The following is a 21,661-nucleotide window of genomic DNA, read 5'->3' as shown; positions in this document are numbered from 1 at the left end:
GTGAACCGAAACAGCCGGACTGATAAACAATGAGCTGAAACTTGTTATAAAAAGCCGAGAGGAGCCGCAGAGTCGCTGATAATTCTCTGTTCATCACTATGAGCTACGACCAACACATTCACACTGACAGCTTATATATCGGTGTTATAAAAAATAACCATTATAGCTGCTTTAATGTTGTGAGTATCAGCTACATGTGTGCATATTTCAGTGTCCGTAAAACACTGAAAAAAAGGACGTAAAAAGACACCAGACAGACCGTGTGGGTAAAGAAGATGACTAAAAAATGTGGGTGCATCATATCCGGTGTAGACGAGACTTGAGAGTGTGTTTCTTTGCACGTCTTTAGTGGCTGTGTGTGTGTGTGTGTGTGTGTGTGTGTGTGTGTGTTTGTATGTGTGTGTGTGTCTGCACTGTTTCTGCAGGTGCTGGCCATATTGAGAAAGAGAAGACAAAGAGGGAAGGCGAAGTCGAGGCGACAGGTACTTGGCAGCTCACAAGCAGAGTAATGCTGCTTAAATAGCCCTCTCTCCCACACGCATGGACACACTTACAAGAGCCAGACCATGCGGTGAGACACACACACACACACACACACACCTACATACATACCAGTGTGCACAGAAACATATCTTAGCATGTACGTAAACCTAAATAGATGCTTGAAAACATACATAAACTCACACATGCACATGGAAAGAATCCACACAAATCTGAACACTTAAACACGCAATGTTTATTCTCACACACACACACACACACACACACACACACACACACACACACACCACCACTTTGTTCCACACAGATGGGAATCCCAGATTTATAGCAGAGTCTGAAACATCTCCACTAATGTGTCTGGCTGTGACAGAGGAAGCACTGTATTACTTTGCTGTTGCTCTCTCTCTCTCTCTCTCTCACTCTCAGGTGTGTTTCCATCCACCTGTTTTTATTCACATTTTCAATTCATGCATAAAAAAACTAATCCTTAAACAGTCAACCTGACTGTGATATTTTGTTTTTTTTTTAAAAAGATTTTTCTTTGGCATTTTTGCCCTCATTGGCTAGAAGATAGTGAAGAGGCAGACAGGAAACAAGGGGAGAGAGAGAGATGGTGCAACATGGCTGGAATCAAACCAGGGACATTGTGGTTATGTGGCTTACGCAGTAACCATTCAGCTACCAGGGCGCTCCACCTGAATGTGATAATTGAGCTTCACTGTGCAGAATGTGTTGCATCACAACTAGTTGGGAGCCAATCTTGGTCCAGTATGAAACTTACATTACTGACCCGATTCAATATGCGGTCGAACCAAACAGACCCCAAAACAGGGAGACACAAACGCCAGCAGCAGCATGATGTGCTATTAATTAATTAGATTAATTAACAAGCAGCTGGAATGCTGGAAAGAGCAAAAATATAATAATAATAACAACAACAATAATAATAATAATGCCCTAAGAAGGAATGTAAAGTCATAGAAGTTAAAATAAATCATTTATATGCTTCAAAGACAAATTTATATAAATAACTTTAAGTCCTTTTCCACTTCCTGTACCAACAAGCAAACTTTCTGTTGCAAACCTATTTACTCTTTATTTAATATAAATTAAGAATACATTTTAAATCTCAATACCAAAATTCATAAAACAACATAAATCTTGTGGGTGACTGATTTTCCTAAAATAAATCCGGCTCCAGTTCTCTAAACTATTTCAATAAATCAGGAGTTAACAGCCGATGTGTCAGTTGGTTTTAACTACTTGTTCTCTTTTTCCTTTAACTTGTCCTCATGTCAACAAAGAATACCTCCATTTTTCTCTTCACTTCACAGTTTATATTCTCCTTTTGCCTCAAAACACATCATTTTGTTATAATACTGTGTCTCTCAAACTTGCTGCCACTCTCTCTCCCTCTCTCTCCCTGTGTGTGTTTGTGTGTGTGATTGTGTGAGTAGAGACAGGTGTGCTGGAGTCAGAGCAGAGCCACACCAGCTGCACCTCATCTCAGTAATCAAGCCCTCTTCATATACTCAGCCCTGCCACTTCCACTCTGCCAGATCGTAGCCTCTGCTTCAGTCAGTCTTACTATGCTTCAAGCCACTTCACCTACATTTATCCACTTTTCTTGTTTTTGACGGTTTTGCTGTGCCTCACCATGTTTTCCATCTCCTGCACTTCCTCTGCTCTGTCTCCGGCCCCTGTCTTCAGGCCCTCGTCTCGTCAGCCCTGCTTCCCTGCCCTGGGTCCCCGCTCTTCCCAGATCCCAGGCCAAACCTCAGCCCCATGTTCCCAGCTTCCAGCCCAATCCTCAGCCCCAGGTTCCCAGCTTCCAGCCCAATCCTCAGCCCCAGGTTCCCAGCTTCCAGCCAAATACCAGCCCCAGGTTCCCAGCTTCCAGCCAAATACCAGCCCCAGGTTCCCAGCTTCCAGCCCAAGCCTCAGCCCCATGTTCCCAGCTTCCAGCCCAAGCCTCAGCCCCATGTTTCCAACTTCCAGCCCAAGCCTCAGCCCCAGGTTCCCAGCTTCCAGCCAAATACCAGCCCCAGATTCCCAGCTTCCAGCCCAAGCCTCAGCCCCATGTTCCCAGCTTCCAGCCAAAGACCAGCCCCAGATTCCCAGCTTCCAGCCAAAGACCAGCCCCAGATTCCCAGCTTCCAGCCAAAGACCAGCCCCAGATTCCCAGCTTCCAGCCCAAGCCTCAGCCCCATGTTCCCAGCTTCCAGCCCAAGCCTCAGCCCCATGTTCCCAGCTTCCAGCCCAAGCCTCAGCCCCATGTTCCCAGCTTCCAGCCCAAGCCTCAGCCCCAGGTTCCCAGCTTCCAGCCCAAGCCTCAGCCCCAGGTTACCAGTTACCTGCTTTGTCACATGTAACACATTTTCTTCCATGGTAATTGTGATGTACCACATTATCAGAGACGCCTACACTCAGATCCACTCAGGTATTGAGCATATTCACATAAGGCAGTAAAACAAGACCCAACCCGACCCATTTTGACTGAGTAGAATTTGCCCTCAGTCTGACCCAGGTCTCAGCTCAGGTCTCGGTGAACACCTCAAGTGTAAACAGATGTATGCCCCCACAAGATGAGTAATACAAGTACTTGCACACACATGTGGAAACACATACAAACCCAAAAGATAAGACTTTATTGATCCCTGGGGGGAAATTAAACGTTGCAGCACAAGAATAAACAGACCATGTACAGTAGGTACAAAAAGGATGGAGCAGGCAGGAATAAAAATATAAAACCAGACAAAATGACCCATAAATCCACATTAAATTTAATCTATATACAGGTACAAAAAGTAAACAGTATGAATATATGAATGAATTCTGTCATATCATTAAAAATGATCCATCCCACATGGGATTACATCTTGCAATAAGTACTTCTGGTGATTAATGTTCATGTTCCAAACAGAAGAAAATCATTGCTGCAAACCACAGAGTATGTGTAGTTTGGGAAAAACACAACAAGTCCTCAAAATTAAACAAACAGATACATGGTTTGACTATGTGACTCCAGAACAACACGTGGGAGCATTTTCTAATCTGGTGCCTCTATCAGCAGTAATCAGCAGGACATCATCGTTTGTCTGCGCTTTCCAAAACTGTTAAACATCACTGTTAAACAATAATGATGTTTTATAATGTGACGACGCTGTGGTTAAGGTCTGGTTAGGTTTAGGGAAAGATCATGCTTTGGGTTAAAATGATCACTTTAAGGTTAGAGAAACATGTGGTTTGGGTTAAAGTTATTACTTCCATAAAGGTAGACCATCTTCGTCATCATGGCTACAATAATAACCATGGGGTTAAGGTTAGGGGACGATTGTAGTTACGCTTTTTATAAAACTGTCCCAACTTGCAGTTGTAAACAGGAAACGAACAGCATCTCCTGTGGCAAAGTCCACTGTTGGGTTAATGCCTCCATCCACCCTCCTCCTCTGAATGAGGAAATCTGCCCACATATATATATATATATATATATATAAACATAGCACAAAAAGTAAGGAAATTTGTGTTTGGTAGATTATTTCTTTGTTGTAACAATGCTTTTTGGCAATAAATCGTATACTGTTGGAAAGCCTGTTTATTTCCCTTTTAAATGGTGCCACATTTGTAAGGAACATGCATTTGTGGGATGAGCAGCAGAGCTGAGTCTGTGGGTTGCACCCATGAAAAATATACCAAATCTTCTCTGCCGGGCTGGTGACCAGCATGAGGAGGAGGTGCCAGGCTGTTAAATTGCCAATATGTCTTGTTTCTTCAAACTTCAATCATCCAATCCACCAAACACCAAACAAGAGTCAATGGCAGAATAAGCTGTTTGGCATTGGCAGAGAAGATTTGGCAAATTTTTCATGGGCGCAACCCACATGCTCAGCTCTGCTGCTCATCCCACAAATGCATGTTCCTTACAAATGTGGCACCATTTAAAAGGGAAATAAACAGGCTTTCCAACGATATAAGATTTATTGCCAAGAGGCATCGTTACAACAAAGAAATAATCTACCAAACACAAATTTCCTTACTTTTTGTGCTATGTTTACATGAACTGCACCACTTCTCCACGTCACGATTACTATGACCGCTAGATGGCAGCTGTCACTCAAACTGACTATAGGTCATTTTTGGCGACTGACATTATGATTATCACCACTATTGTGTTGTTTTTCTTGGGAGGACAGTCTCGAAAAACATGCTTTACACAGAAAAACAAACAAAAAAAAAATAATATAACAGTAAACAGAGAAGAAACTGTACAACAGATGTGAATATGCCTTCACAAAACTCCTGCACATGTAACACACACTTTCTTTTAAGCATGTGCTCTGACATACATGAATACACACACTCTGATTTTCTTTCACACACTCAGAGCAGCAGAGCGGCGGTTCTGAATGCAAATAGGAGGAAACAGACAAATTATCTGTCTCTCCTGGAATGCCTTGATGGAGAAGAGCGGCGGCCAAACGCTGTGACTGGAGACTGTACAGGAATTCGTACCACCCGTGTTTCCTCTCTGCCCTGGCTCTCGAGGAGGGGGCTCGACATGCTAACTCTCTGAATGAAAACAGCTTGTGTGTGTTAATGCTAAGCAGTGTGAAGCTTTTTTCTCTCTCTATATGCTGACTATGATAAATAGACCAGTCAGCCGTGGTGTAGCAAAGTGTAACAGACAGACACGCTGGTGAAGTGGCTGAAATAATAATCTGTAACATTTTCATATAAATACATGTCTGTTTTGCTGCTCCCTGTTTCCGAGTCGAGTCGTGGTTTACAGCCTACTGATTGATTAACAGGTTGTCTTTGGGAAGTGCAGAAACACCACAGCAGGAAGAGCTCAGTGCTAAAGGTGTCACCAAGAAAATACTGTATATGGAATAAAAAAAAGGAGATCTTAGTCAGTCTAACTTAAAGGATCCTGGCTGCATGTTTCATCACATTAAATGTACAATAATGCAACGCTGCTGTCGGTATCTTCAATTGTTTATTTCACAATTACTTCACCACCACATAAAGTCTGTTGCTGATTCAAATCATCATCACAGTTGTTGTCATTTAATACTTTTCTGTTTCTGTCGTCAGATGTCAGAACAAAACATCATTACATTCATAAATACGACCTGTTAACCAAGCTGCTGCTGCTAAATCATTTTATCTGACAAAAATGAACAAAAATCCAGGTTAATGACAGCAGCTGTGTTGTGAGATCAGCTGTACTGACATTCAAAATAAGTGACGACAGAGAAAGTTGTCAAAAGGTTGTCACATACAAGCACAGCCGCAATCATCTAAACCAGCTGCTAATGTGTATTCAGTTTACTGTACAACAAAAAGAATGTCGCAAAACTACTCTGAACTATATTAGAAATGATGTTGCTGAAGACCAGATGCTTGTGAAATGTTTCAAGTGGACATTAAAACAGTGACTGAGGTGCAGCGGAGCCGAATCCCGTGGACATTAAACGTTAACATACTGTATAGAGTATAAGTATGTACTTATTTCAGGTCACATTCTCATTTCTGACAACCCGTGTTTCCAGGCAAATGTGGTAATACGGCCTCTGTCTCCTAGAAGTGACGTTTATATACTTTTAAATTGTTTTCCCAATTACATTGCGTTGGCAAATGTAATCACTACATTTACATATTGCACTGAAGTCGTAGGGAGGAGGTCGGTGCGGATGGTGGATGTTGAAACAAGAGAGCGAGCTTCACATCCGGAGTCCTGCGTGTGTTTAGATTTAGACAACAAAAGCACTTTGGTTTAGGTTAGTGAGAGATGGTGGTTTCACTTAAATGTTAATAAACACGTCGGGTCTCATGCTTCAAGTCACCACAGACTTTTTCTGTATTGAACCAAGAACATGATCTGTCTCTAACCTTAAACAAGTGCTGCCAGAGTCTAAACACTATAAAAAGTTTAATACTGTTGTAGTTACTGACGTCAGATATTGTACTGCAAGATCAGATAGATCACTCTTTCAAATTATATCAGACATTTTACTGATATGTTCAGTATCAACATTTTTGCAACTTTCCAGATTCATGTTAATTAACATTTTCTTGTTGTGTTAATGCAAATGTGATCCTGGCAGCATTATGTTTCCTACAAAAGGGTTACAGTTAGGGTTAAGGTTAGAGGGTTAGGGTTAGGGTTAGAGGGTTAGGGTTAGGGTTAGAGTATTAGGGTTAAGATTAGGGTTAGGGGGTTAGGGTTAGAGGGTTAGGGGGTTAGGGTTAGAGGGTTAGGGTTAGGGTTAGAGGGTTAGGGTTAGAGGATTAGGGTTAGGGTTAGAGGATTAGGGTTAAGATTAGGGTCAGAGGGTTAGAAGATTAGGGTTAAGATTAGGGTTAGAGGGTTAGGGTTAGAGGGTTAGGGTTAGGGTTAGTTAGACATGTAGGGTTGGGCTTGTTTTGCTCTTTGATCTTTTATTTTACCTTCTCTATGCACTACTTAGAGCCACATAAAGAACGAATATGAACGTATGAGCAACAGTCCAGACTTCACTTTGCTCTCAGTTAAATTTTTTTTTACGGTAGATTTTTCCAGGTACAGGTTAGTAACGGCTGTCGTGTTTCCTCTTAAATAAATAAAATGTTAACTTGGTCATCTGCTGTACTTACTTCAGGTTACATTCTCACTTCTGACAACTCACACAAGTGCAGAGTCGCATTTCCAGGCAAATATGGTAATGCTGAAGTTTTTCAATTGTCCAAATGTACCAAAGTTTGAATAAAATGCAGCAAATGTTGCTGACGGTGAAAATATGTTTTGTTTCTACTTAAACATCAAACCTCAAAAGTGAAAATATTAAATAATCTTTTTCCTGCTCTCCAGACAAACTAATCATTTTCACATTAAATATGAACAGATGTACATCTCTTGACTTTGTCATAACCTTTACCCTTCGACACAAAAAGACACACATCTGCTGTTTCTTTTGCTTTTGGAGAACCTGCTGTACAACATTTTTTCCCTCTCTGGTTGAGTTGAAGACATATGGCTGTGACAAAAAACTTATATCCCATTATTCATCTTTTTCCTGACATTTTTTGAAAAAGTGAAAAATTAGTTTGCGCCGCATTGAGCCAAAGCACACAGGTGGTCAAAATGTTTTACATCCTTTAAAAAAAAAAAAAGGGTCTTCTGGCAAGTGGAGGTACATATGAGGGGAGTTGTGGTGATTGATGAATCACTAGCAATGATATCTCTTCTTTTCAACACCTGGTAATGATAATGTTCACAGAGTGAGACGTCCCGGCTGATTGTGTGTGTGTGTGTGTGTGTGTGTGTGTGTGTGTGTGTGTGTGTGTGTCTCCCCAGTATCTATGTATGTGGTCATGAAAGCATGTATATAAAAGGGTGAGAGTAGAAAGAAACTCATCTAGTCCTTCAGTGATAGTTTTTAATGATCTCTGTTTATGGTTAAAGTTTGGTTTATTGGCTCATAAAAACACAAAAAGCAGTGATGGAAAATGAACATCTTATCCTTTACTTACTGTAAGTGACATAATATGGTTAAAAACACATTTTTGGATTAAATTCCTTGCAACATGTACTGAAGTATCTAAAGTAGTAAGTAGTGAGCACTTCCTCCCCAACATATACCTATGTACTGTATGTTTATTGCAATTTATGCACTTTAGTATCTCATTTTTAATGTATTTTCATGTTTTTATTCTCTTATTTTGATGATTTTGTTATTTATAGTGCATTTAAATGTTTTTCTTTCTTATTTTTAATGTTTTTCTTATGTGTACAACACCTTGAGTTACGACTACTATATGAAAAGGGCTGTGCAAATTAAATAAACTTAAAGTACGTCAATTGAAGAGGACAAGAGTTTAGTTCCACTGAATTTTCCGTGTCTCCAGATTTAGGGAATTTAAACTTGTATCAGTTTAAGGATGAAAAAAGGGGAAGGATAATAGGAAGGATGAAGGACAAGAAAGAAAAAAGGAAAGAAATTAAGAAAAGGACAGACAAACAAAAGATCAAAGAAAGGAAAGTGGAATTAAAGACAGAAGGAAAGAAGGAACAGATGTACATAGTCTGTGTTTGGCTGATCAATAATACTGATTAAATCCTGTATTGTCTGTAAACACAGCAGTTCAGTGTCTAGTACATTATGAGGAAACAGCAGCATTTGCAGAGTGCTGACGTTATGAATATAACCAGAATGAGTGCAGAAGTCAAACAGCAGGATTTATATGCTAACGTTTATTCTTTTTCTTGCTAACGTTACTTGATTGTTTTCATGCTAACGTTACTTGATTGTTTTCATGCTAACGTTGGTTGAGTGTTTTTGCACACTCAGTTCATTTCTTACTACCTGTAGAGTAACTTTGTGCAGCCTGTGATAAATGTGATTCGAATGCCATTTCATGCATTTCTACATATATTAAGGGACTAACATGTAACCTACCTGCAACTCAGTGCTGTTTCTCCCTCCCTGTCTTCCATCGACACCTCCACCTCATCTGATCTCTGATAGGAAAGCAGTTGACAGGGTAGATGTGATGGTTCTGTCCCAGTCTGGCTCTATGTCCCTCCACCAGTCCACCAGATGCCCTCAGACTTTTTTCCCTGTTTGTTGAACTGGACTGAGTGGCAGTAGGGCCTTGAAGATGAAACTGAAGTTTGCTTTCACATTGGTTGTTTTCTTAAGGAAATGTGACTGAGGACTGTTGCTTGCTACACACTGACCCTTGTAGAAACTATGTGCAAAAGTGAACTGAAACTCTGAGCAACAGTTGTCTTTCAGTCTTATTTTTGTTGTTATATGCAGGTCACTCCATCTGACAATGTTAACAGCAATGTACATTCACCACTTCATTAAGAACACCTGTGCAATGTAATGCAATCCAGTACAACAGCTCTGCCATGAAGTCTACATTTACAAAGCTTATACATTTTCAGTTCTTGTTGACATTGTCAGAAAGGTGATAATTCTACTTTATGTTTATTATCGAGGTCGTAGTGGGTGTTGGTGTACTGGAGTGCATTATACTGAATGGTGTTCCTAATATTTTGTAAACTACATTAATATACATGAGGTGGGCAAAATATTAGGAACACTTTTCAGTATAATACACTCCAGTACACCACCACAAACTGTCTCCTCAATAATTATCACCTTTGAATTACTGAATTAAGGTTGTCAGTGTTATGTTGAGGTGTGTTTGCTGTTTCTGCTCAGTGTGACTTGTGTATTTAAGTTATATTCATGTGTATGATTGTGTTTTTGGTTTTCTGTTTGCCCTGAGTTTTTCCCTCCTGTGTCCTCAGCCTGCTTTTCTCTCCACACTTCCTCCACACCTGCCCTGCATCTGTCTCGTTAGTCCTGCCCTGCTCCCTGTGTCTTCCCCAGCCAATCAGCTCCCAGCCTGCCCTTGTGTCTTGCCACCTGTTCCTTGTTGTTTCATTAGTTCAGTTTGTATTTAAGTCCTGCTTTTAAGTTCAGTCTTGTGGGAGCCTTTGTTCTGCCCAGTTCTGTCTTGTTCAGGTTTGTCTAGTTCTGTTCTCTTTTGCCTGCATAATTGTTGAATAAAGAGTTAAGCTTCAGTTCATTCTAGCTGTTTTGTCCTGCACTCGGGTCCATCTCCTGCCACTCCCTTGACAGAAGGATCAAACTGGTCATGGACCCAGCAGACATTCACCAGCCCTGCTTGTCTTTTTCCTGGCATGATTTTGGAGTTACACAGGATGTTTTTTTTAAATGAAGAGCCAAGCTTCCTTAAGTCCCTTGCTGTTTACTGGAAGAATAACCCTGACTTTGCCCAAGAAGTTGCTTTCATCAGGTGGAAAAACAATTCAAATCCTGTTCCTCCCAAGTCCAACATTCCAGTCTCCTATGTTTCCCAGGAGTCTCCCAGCTCCACCCTGGAGCAGCCTGTCTCCCAGTCTGCTAGCTTTGAGCCTGCTAGCCCGCTACCTGCATGTCCTGATCCTGCATTTCCTGAACCTCATGAGACTTATGTGGAGCAGCTGAGGAGCCACCATGACGTCTAGAGGTCACCCTTTAAAGGGACCCGCCTTGCCATTTTCACAGGTTACCGAGGAGTCTCCAAAAGGAGGCGTGGTCCCCATGGCTCCTGACGCCTCTGGCTCTCTCAGCAGCCCAGCACCACTACTGAGGTCAAGACTGTCCCTACTGAGCAGCAACAGTCTCATGTCCCTGCTGGGCTGCAGCAGCCTCCTGTTTCCTGGCCCCTCAAGCTCACCTGCAGGACTCACAGCCTTTGGCTGCACCCCTTACCTCCTCCCAGACCTTCAGCAGTCGGCCGTTTCCACAGACCTCCTCCAAGAGCTTCAGCACCCGGCTGGCTCTGCCATGTAGTACCAGACCTCCAGTCGACAGTCCCTGCTGACACCCAGCCAGACCTCCAGTCGACAGTCTCCACCAACCCACAGTCAGACCTTCCAGACCATTGGTCTGCCGTCTTCACCGACGCTCAACCAGTCCTCCAGTTGGCCATCTCGGCCGACCCACAGCCAGACCTCCCAGATCGACAGTCAGCCACCTTCGCCAACACCAAGCCAGATCTCCAGCTGCCCGCCTCCTGCTCTGCACTCCAGCGATCTGCCTCTCCTGCACCAAATCTTCTTCTGCTGTCTGCTCTGTCTGGCCTCCGGCTTCGTCATCGACCTCCAGATCAGCCCTGTACATCTGGTCGCCCGCCTTCTGGTCACACGCCTGAGGTTTTTTCAGTTCAGTTCTGCTCTGCCTGCATTATCGTAAAATAAACGGTTATTCTTTAATTCCTGCTACTCCTGCATCCTGCATTTGGTTTCATCTCCTGCTACTCGACATGACAGCCGGAGTCCTACTGAAATCATGTTGGTTGTATTATTATTATTATTATTATTATTATTATTATTATTATTATTATTATTGTACTTTATTTTTAATTCAACCGTGTTCATTTCTTATCATGTCCACTCCTTTATATAGCACATATAACCTGCAGCACTGCTTCTCTCTCGCCCTCCGTCTTCCATAAGCACCTCATCTGATCTCTGATAGGAAAGTAAGTCGAGTACTTGCTGCAGTTTAAGGTGGACTCGTTTTCAAATTACATGGGTTAATAGAAAAATCATGCTTAAATATTCAGTTTGTCAAATCGCTTTTTTTCCCCCCTTTGAAAATACTGTTTCACTCGCCAGCCAATGTTAGTAATAGTAGCAATGTTACCTAGCAAGAGTGTATTGATGTTGGCTCAGTCAACACCAACAGAGAGGAGAGGGGAGGTGAGGGGGAGTTAGAAGGGGGACTGGGAGCTTGAGTGGCCGCTGATGAAGGGGTCCAATACTGCCTTCTGAGTCCATGTGTCCCCCCCTGAGCTATCAGGACACTATGGGACATGTACATGTTTCCAGCCCCCTGCTGCACACATCCTTGATCATTTGTAAACCTGTCTACATGTGCTTGGTTACAGAGGCCTGTACTACGAAGCAAGTTCAACATACCCAGCAGATCTTTCCATTATCTGGCTTCATTGAGCCTAACATCCAGATAACCAGAACTATGAAGCTGCTATCAACTAGCTCAGTCAACCCGGGGTTGTTTATTGTGAGCGACATCATCAGAACCATGAATGACGGACTTCATATGAGAACTTCTGTTTTAAGGACAGCAAAAAATCATATTCAACAAAGTGAAATGTAAATGAGCCTGTAATCATACAACAGAAATAAGAAAATGTAGAAACACTAGAAATAATTTCCACATATTAAAAGTAGGCTGTGACTTAAAATGTTGTAGGAATTATTATGTATGACTTAAGTACAGAAAGGTATTTTTTGCTGTTTGGTTTGATGATGATGAAAAAATTCTGAATATGTCAAATAAAAAAACTTAATGTCAGACTATTTCTGCTACTGAAAGAGTGGAAAACTAGTTAATAACTGATGAGGTCTATCTGACCCGAATGTTGCATTTATAATCATGGAGCCAATAACAGTTTATTATTTTTCTGATAAAAGACGAGCTTTCGTTTTTATTTCCAGTTATCATCACATAGTTGTCTGATGTTATTCTGAGCTGCAGTGATGGAATCTGTCAGCTGTCACTCAACTTAAACTATTAAAATGCAGCTAAAATCATCATTATGTGTTTAGTGCTTTAAAACCAGAGTGGAACTAGAAAGTCTGGAACAATAAAATGTTTGACCGATCTTTTATTGTAACTCTGGACTTTTGTCCATGTCGGGATCTTGTAGGAATGATGACTCCTTATTTCCAGTGATCTGATTGGCCAGTGGTCGGGTGTTGACAGGTTGTGACCTGCAGGTTAACTGTTCAGCATCAGTTACCATGGCGATGTACCCCCGGTAAGAAGTGAATCACCATCGTAACCCTGAAAACTCCGAGTTAAACCTGAAGTTCCCACAAATCCTGCTTCCTAGTACAGACTTCTGGTCTGACAGAACAGCAGACGTTAGATAAATATCATGTCAGTTAAACATCTACTGCGTCAGTAGACGTTTCTATAGCAACAGAACAATCAGCTGCACTACTACTACTACACTGACTACTGCAGCCTGTTGCAGCAGCAGCAAACGCAGCATTAATTTGAGGTTAGTATAGTGTTGGCAAACATAATCACTGCCTGGATTATGTTTGAAATGTTTTTTAGAAAGAATGAAGCACTACATTAATATATCGCACTGAAGTCGGAGGAAGGAGGCCGAGGTGGGCGGAGGATGTACGAGATGCAGGACTCTGATAGAAGAGACTGAGATTGATGTTAAAGTCAACATCAAGATAAAATATTAAACATGTTGTACTTCAAGTCACTGCAGAGCTTTTTCTGTATTAAATCAATATCTCTCACTAAACTTAACCAAGTGCTGCCAAAGTCTAAACACAACCATAAAAAGTTTAATATTGCTGTTGTTCCTATCAGCAGATATTTTGCTGCAGGATCAGATATTTTGGTTAAAAAAAAAAAAAAAGAACTATGTTGTCTCTAAACATTTCACTCAAACGTTCAGTATCAACATGTTGGAACTTGCCAAATATGTTTACGTTAATTTCTGCAAAACATGAGCACAGTCTATGAGTGTACTATCTGGGAAACGGGTGCAAAATGATACTTAAATGACAGAAACTGATAAAAGAGGGGAGAAAAAACAGTCCAAGCTGCCTAAACTAATATCTCACCCCTGGAGAAGAAACTCAAACCAGAAACATGAGGAAAAAGAATCAAGATGCTGTCGCTGCAGCTGTTGACACCGCCATGGAAACAAGTCTCTTCCTCAAAGCTAACAACATACTGTGGTGTGCTTCTGCTCTTACACTCAACAAGTGAATAGAAATGAATAGACCCACTGTATCTTAACACGAAACATGTACGCCTCAATCAAATGCTTTCCAGGTCAGGGTTTGCGCTGAAAAGAGAGCTATGTTTTCACAGCGGGACAGAAATTGTGGCTTTTTTTTTTTTTTTTTTTTTTTTTTTTTTTTTTTTAGTGATTCCTGGAGGAGGAGAAGGAGGAGGAGGAGGAGGAGGAGGAGGAGGGTGAAGCAGCGGCGGAGCACTAACTCATGATAAAAAGTTGGACCTGTGCGATGAGGTTTGAACTGGACTGAAAATGTACTCAGCTGCTCTTCTGCCAAGGCCCGGAGATGTTGAACTCTGTAGAAAAATACCCCCCTTCTGGGCCGTACATTTAGACTGTAACTTGGTCTGTGTGCTTTAAAAATCCACCGCCTTCCAGTGCACAAACACACACACACACATAGTTGTGTTTCCATCACTTCAGAGGACATTACATCCTAGAGACTTACTCTACTTACTCTTCACCCTAAAATTTAAAGAGTTGTGTTATGGGGACTTGATCTTGTACACTGTTCACTACCTGCTCAGCACCAAACAGACACAGTTAGCTGTAGACTAGCTGGTGAACATAGTGGAGCATTTAGCAGCTACAGAGCCAGATATTTCCCTCAGGAGTTGGTAGAGAACAAAAACAGAGCTAAAAGAGAGTGAATATTGGACTTACATTCACCAGGTGGACAGAAACACGACTCCACATGAATGATAATGTTGCTCCGTAACTGCTGGATGTGGAAATAAGCAACTGTTTGCTAACAAGTTCAACATATCAATTAATGCAGGTTTAAGTACAGAAGTATTAGTCGCAAAATTTACTTAAAGTATCAATAATTAAAGTACTCATTATGCAAAATGTCCCCACTGAGTGTTATTTTCATCATCTATTGCACAGCAAAACTACAGTGTAGAAATATTCTGTTACATGTAAAAGTCCTGCATTCAAAATGATTAAGATAAACTTTATTGATACCTGGGGAACGAGCTACACAGCAGTATATGAAGTAATCTTAACCTATAATAATACATCATAATTTATACGTTGATTATGTATTATTAATCTGAATCTGCAGAGTAACTTAAATAACTGTAATGTAGTGAAAAGAAAAATATTTCCCTCTGAAGTTTAGGAAAGTACAAAGTAGCATAAAATGGAAATATTTGAGTAAAGCACAAGTACCTTGAAATTTTAGTGTAGTACTTGATGTACTTTCCATCACTGCAATGTGAAAACTGATCTCTACAAAATGATTCTTTATAAATATAAAATCTGTAAAATCTAGTTCTGAAAAGTAACCATAGCTGCAAAATAAATGTAGCGCAGTAAAAAGTACAAAATGTTCCTCTGAAATGTAGTAGAGTAGAAGTATAAAGTAGCTTAAAATGGAAATACTCAAGTATAATACAAGTACAGTACTTTAGTAAATGTACTTGTACTTTCCAACACTGCAAAGTGAAAACAGATTTCTACAAAATTGTCTAAATTAATTACAAATTATGAAATACATCATCTGTTTTACTCCTAAAATCAAGAGCTGAGATGTAGTGCAGTAAAAAGTACAAAATTTATAAGTATAAAGTAGCATAAAATAAAACAGGAAGTAAAGTAGAAGTACCTCAAATTGTACAGTACTTGAGTAAATATACTCAAGTACTGTAAATGTTACATTCCACCTCTGCACATACACACACACACACACACAAACACACACACACAAACACTTGTACACACCCACATGCATGCTGGGAAAGACATACACAGCTGTGAACGTAGGTGTCATACACGCCGTGCCAGATAAAACGGCTCTGTTTTTCTTTTAGCAGCTATTGGCGCGGCTACATGATAAAATTCCTCTCTAACATCTGTCAAGGAAAACCACGAGCGCATTTACTAAAAAGTTAAACACCGGTCAGCTCGGCCAAGCCAGATCTGATAGCAATAAAAACCCAGAGAAAGAGGTCTGGAAGGAGATGTGGCGAAAAACACCAGCAGGGCAGAGACACGGATCCAGAGGTCGAAGGGTAGAAGACACAAACTGTATGACGGGATAATTATTATAAAGTAGTTAATTACTTAATGAAAAGGAGAAAAAAAAAGCAATTAAACAAAATCCCAACTATGTGGAGGTGTAAATATGTCTTTTATAAGTGATAATACATAATACCAGGAATCTGGAAATATGAAAATAACAGACATGTTGGCAGTTTGTTATCCTCTGTTTTTTCTGGCAAATTTTTAAAAAATCACACTTTCAGGAGTCAGACCTACTTAAAATAATCCAAATAACAGAGCAAGTGATCTATTTCAGATTGAAAGAAGTTAAACAGTCCATTTTATACACGTGAAAATGTGAAATATATAGACAAACAAACTGAACTCATATACAGTAAAAAGCAATCAAACCTTTTTTCATTCAAGAGAGAAAAGTGTTTTTTTTTTCTTGTCTCTGTGTGCGATGAAGCATTTATTTATTTCCTTATGATTAAGACCACTTTTATTATCTGTATCATATGTTTTAATGTTAATTGGATGCTGCTGTATCTGTGTAGACTGCTACACTTATGGCATATGGAATATATTTCTCTTCAATTGCTAAAACGTGTGACATCACGAAGCCTGATTTATGTAAATAGAAATGACTGCTAATAGTTTATTTGTACTTGACGTCCCTGAGTTTGACCTTTATGAGATGACTGGATGCATCTTGTTTGGAGGATGTAGAGCTCTCTAACCTATTTCATTTGTATTTTTAGATTTATCTTATAATTGTTATTACTTTCATTAAGGTTTATTTTATTTATTTATTTATTTATTTTTTAGCCTCTTTTGCATCGGTAATGGGTGAGGGTTGGGTGGGACATTTTGTCCATTCTATTAACAAACATGCAGGGGACAAAATATTAGGAACAATTTTCAATATAATCTATAAACCCACTACAACCTCAATGATAAACATAAAGTAGAATTGCACAGGTGTTCCTAATAAAGTGCTCGCTGAGTGTATATACGATTTTCAGTTTATTTTTCAGGTGTTTCTGCATTATTATAAGCACCAGAAATTACAGAGCTTTTCAGAAAAATCGCAGTTTTCCCCGTTGTTGTTAATTACAACTTGGAAGTTGACATGGACGCTAAACTCGACGTCACGGCTCGACAGAAGACGGGAGTCGAGTTCAGACACGTCTGTAAAAACACAAGTCTTTACACAGCACGGACGACAGCTACAAACGTGAAACGTGACTTTAGAGGAAAGTGTTGGGGAGTTTTATGGTGACGTAAGTACGCACGCCGCTCGCAAAGTAATTGTTTAGTTTGTTAAAGCTTCTTATAGAAAATGCTGCTGTAGTGGAGCCGAGTCGTCTTACAATATGGAGGTTAAACTCCAGGAACACGCTTCGTTTTCTCAGAAAGAAATGACAGATTGTGTTGAGTTATCGATCATACCGGAACTGAAGCTAGACAGGAAGTGATGTCATGGCTTCGGCTCACAACTCAACAGCCGTCACGTGTTTCTCCCATCCACCCGGGAACAGCGCCGGGCTTTGAAGCCAAGTTAACATTGCGGTCAAACCGTGTAATTAACTTCCTGTCTGTCACGTGATGCATTTTTCCTCCTCAAACACACAATGATTGGAAAAAGGAGCAGCTGTAAAACGACGAATAAACGTTTCTCAGCAAAGTGACTCATTTTATTTATCAGAATTTGATCCATTTGGTCCGATAACATTTGGAAAGTTTAAAAGAGACGCATGATTAAATTATTTTTATCCCCATTTCAAGTGAAAAAGGAGCCAACAGGAAGTCAGCTGGCTCGGCCAACGGAAATCCTCGGACTCGGTGGAGAAGGACTCTACTGAGCATGCTCCACGGGCCCCAAAAAATGTGGAAGCGTAAAGGACTTTTTTTTTTTTTTTTTTTTTTGGCTTCATCCACCACTGAGCGACTTTCATAGGAATGAAAGCAGTATCCAGTTCTCCTTAATACATCCAAGGTGTCTCTGCTGTTACTGCTGAGAGGATCTAATGATGCAAAGCCTGTTTTCACTCTCTTTGATTGAGCAGCTGATCTGCTCTCATCATCTCGACCATTTAACATATCATAACCATATGCAAAACATAAATAAAACTACACAAATGACGGTCATTACTACAGCTGCAACCATTAATCAATTAGTTGCCAGCTATTAAATTAATCGCCGTCTATTCTGACAACGGATTGCTTGTTGTGAGTCTTTTTTTTTTAAGGAAGAAAAAAAAAAAAAAAAAAGCTCAAATTATCTGATTCCAGCGTTTCAAATGTCATTTGGCAGATGTGAATATTTTCTGGTTTCTTTAGTCTCTCTGACAGTAAACTAAATATCTTTGGCTTGTGGACTGTCGCAGACAAAACAAGACATTTAAAGACGTCACCTTTGGGCTCTTGGAGACAATGATGGACATTTTTTTTTTTTTTACAATTATCTGACATTTTATGAACCAAACAACTAAAAGATTAATCAAGGAAATAATCATTACAAGTTTAATCTGGAATCTGCTTTGCTTTTCTCAGGACGTTATTATTTTTACAGTTTAAAATACATTTAAAAAAAAAAAAAAAAAAATGTAGTGACGTGCTGAAGTGAAAAAAAAAATAATCAGATTACAGATAAAGTGGAATTAAAAATGTGATTATCGAAACGCAGCCCTGCAGAACATCGGAGGAGGTGTTTTGTGTGACGGAGATGTGGAACAGTAACTCTGGCTCAGGTTGTTCAGGTCTGCAGCTCTCTGTGGGAACACAAGCCTGCCGGGTGTGTACGGTCCTCTCATGGGACACACACACACACAAACACACACACACATGCAAACACACACACATACACACACACAAATACTTTTGCAAGCCTTCCCGAAACATCATTGTTAAATCGTGTAATAGGGGCGACCATTAAAGTTGTGTTCAATGAAGTTAAGCCCTGTTAAACAAGCCTCCCTTTTCAGCGTCGAAGATGGAGGGCATATGTTTCTGATTATATCTGAGCGGGGAAACACAATAGCCCTCTTCAACTGGGTTCTTGATCCTGTTCACTTGGATTCGGCCTGACACTTTGCCACAATTCCCGGCCACAAACAGCGACAAGGAAACCCGAAACCCGTAAACAATCCATGTTTCTGCTTTACTACAGATTTCTGGGCTTGAGAAGGCGAACCGCAGAGTTCACTACAACGTAATCTGATTACGGGCCGGGGCCAGTAGAGCTGCGTTATGGAATAATATGGAGAGTCCACCTCCATAATGTCCGTTTTGAGAGGGAAAACTTTGATTTTCGTTGGCTCGACCGTTGTTTCGCCAGGTGCTGAGATTTATAACATTTTCATTCTTTTTCTGTTTGCAAACAAAAATCCTTTTTTTTTTTTTTTTTTTTCTGCTCAAACACGAAGGACGGTGCTGCAGCTGAGAAACTGCCCAAAAAACACAAACCACAAAGCAGTATTGTTGCCTTCCTGAGCTGTTTCTGTTGGATCGCTGCTCTAATTTGACGATTTTCTTCTGTTCTGTGGCAGATCAGATCTGTTGTTGTTGTCCAATCACCCGTTGATAGAGAAGAGAACTGTCCTCCAAAGAAGAAAGCCTAAAAACAACATATCGTGACCTTAGAATGATTGAAACATGTTTTTTTTCTTGCTGTAATGATTCCTGCTCTTCATACTGACCATTAGAAGATCCCTTCATAATGACCTTACAATGGACGTGATGGGAAAATGTGAGAAAACGTGTTTATCTGAAGCTAATATGAAGCTTCAGCGTCCAAACGAGTCAAATCAAGTAGATATCTTTCAACGTTACAGTCTTTTTAGTGCCAAAGTTCCTCTTTTTGTTACTATACTTCCACCGCAGCTCAACACTGTCTGAGGAAACACAAAGAGGGAATTTGATGCTTAAACTGAAGATAAAAGGTTTTTCCTACATGAGCAGAAACATTAAACCCAACAGGAGCTTTGCTTCCAAGCCATTGTGTTTCTCCCATTCCATGATAGGGATAAGAGGAGGAGGAGGAAGAAAAAAAACACAAGAAAGCATACCGTGAAGTCAATTTCCCAATTATGTTTCATTTCCTGTCGAGCCAACACACTTTTACACCGTCATAAATCATAGGAAATATCAGTCACCATAAATCATACATGGAGATTTAAATCAGCTGTTTGTATAATCCCAGGCCTGTATCTCAGATGGGCTAATGTGTGGAAATGTGTGATAATTAAAGCCAGGCGCTCTCTCTGTGGGGAATTCTGTTTCCCAATGTCCATTTAACAACACTCGATTCAATCCCTCCTTCCACTTTTTTTTTTTTTTTTTTTTTTTTTTTTACAACTCGGCGTACACGGCTGCGGTAGCGGCGATGAGTTCTGATTCACAGGATCAGTTTGTCTTCACGGTGACCTCAGGAGTTTCTGTGACTGAACCTCTCTCTCTCTCTCTCTCTCTCTCTCTCTCTCTCTCTCTCTCTCTCTCTCTCTCTCGGTACCGTGATGAAATGTGTTTACTTTATTTTAAAACTAAACAAGAGACCAATAAGGTAGAAAAATGAAAATCATGATCGCAGCTCATCTTGAGGATGTTTACTGCTTCCTGTTTGTGAGTATTGTTAACTAAACACTTGGCTTTTCTTGTGGCAGCGATACATTTTTACACTGTGTATCAAAGTCTAAAGGAGGATATTTACTGAGGATTTGCAGCCCCCCTTTTTTTTTTTAGGTGCTACACAGCCGCAATGTGTTCCTCCTTATTTAATAAAGGATCGCACCGAGATTTTGTGCCAGTAAAATGGAAGAAAATTGGCACTGCTGTAAACTGTGTGTTTGGGCTCATGCAATACGCATTTTAAAGGTGCAAAATATGTGAGGAGGGTATTTAAATTTAAAAACAATCAAACATTTCTCCCCCTTAAAGAAATGTTTGATCTTTAAGGTGGTTTCCATCCAGCTGTTGGTCAAAACACTGATAACATCTTTAAAAAAAAAGTGTTTCCTGTTGTCTGAGGTGTAAAACTAGTTGAAACATGTGATTTAAACATCCGATGTTTGTGCAGCAGTTCATGAAATTTAATCTATAGATTTGTTCACATGGAGAAAAAAAAAGCACAAAAGATTATTCCTTGAACTGTCGTGGATTCTGAGGTCAGATGAGGAGACTTGAAATAAACAGAAATGTCATATTTCCATCAGGTTGTTTTTTTTCCACATGGTTTCCATCGTTTGGAGCTTTTGACAGTCGCTCTTTTTAATGACATCATCTGTTGTGTCCTCTTCTTCTGTGACGGTTTAACGGCACCGTCCGGAGAATTATTAGTGCCACCGACTGTTTATCGTATAACGTTCACACGACAAGAGCGGGAATGGAAAGAAGACACGTTCAATTTCTTTTTGTCCGTTTCGTGGAACTTGATTAACAACTTGGTGGATGGAAAGATGACTATTTGTGTTTATATATTTTTTTTTGTGCCTGTGATCAGTGACAGCAGCAGCAGCAGAGACTGCTGGAACAAAAACCAGAGGCTGCTTTGGCTCTTTTTTTTTTTTTTTTCTTAAAAAAACAACCGATTAATCGATTATCACTAAATAAGCAGTACAAAATAATAGCTAAAATGAGTTGTTGAGGGACTGTTGTAGCCTTGAGATATATGTTATATCTAATATCTAATCTAAGTAAAGCTGTTTCTGAATCATACGAGACGTAGCGGTGTGTTTACATGGATATTAATCTCAGGCTGGGAACAGAACAACACTATGAATGCGTCTTATCTTTAACTTGTTGTACACATGCGGCTAAA

General features: G+C 40.2%; 1 long non-coding RNA gene across 1 annotated transcript; it reads left to right on the top strand.

Moving 5' to 3' along the window:
• On the top strand, positions 1 to 2,362 carry LOC122981235. The gene is made up of 3 exons (XR_006403194.1): positions 1 to 571; positions 1,959 to 2,078; positions 2,212 to 2,362. It is a non-coding gene; the product is annotated as an uncharacterized LOC122981235 (long non-coding RNA).
• The last annotated feature ends 19,299 nt before the right edge of the window (positions 2,363 to 21,661 follow it).

The sequence above is a fragment of the Thunnus albacares genome, chromosome 4 (assembly GCF_914725855.1).
Source record: "Thunnus albacares chromosome 4, fThuAlb1.1, whole genome shotgun sequence".
Taxonomy (NCBI): domain Eukaryota; kingdom Metazoa; phylum Chordata; class Actinopteri; order Scombriformes; family Scombridae; genus Thunnus; species Thunnus albacares.
This window is presented reverse-complemented; position numbering and strand designations above follow the sequence as displayed.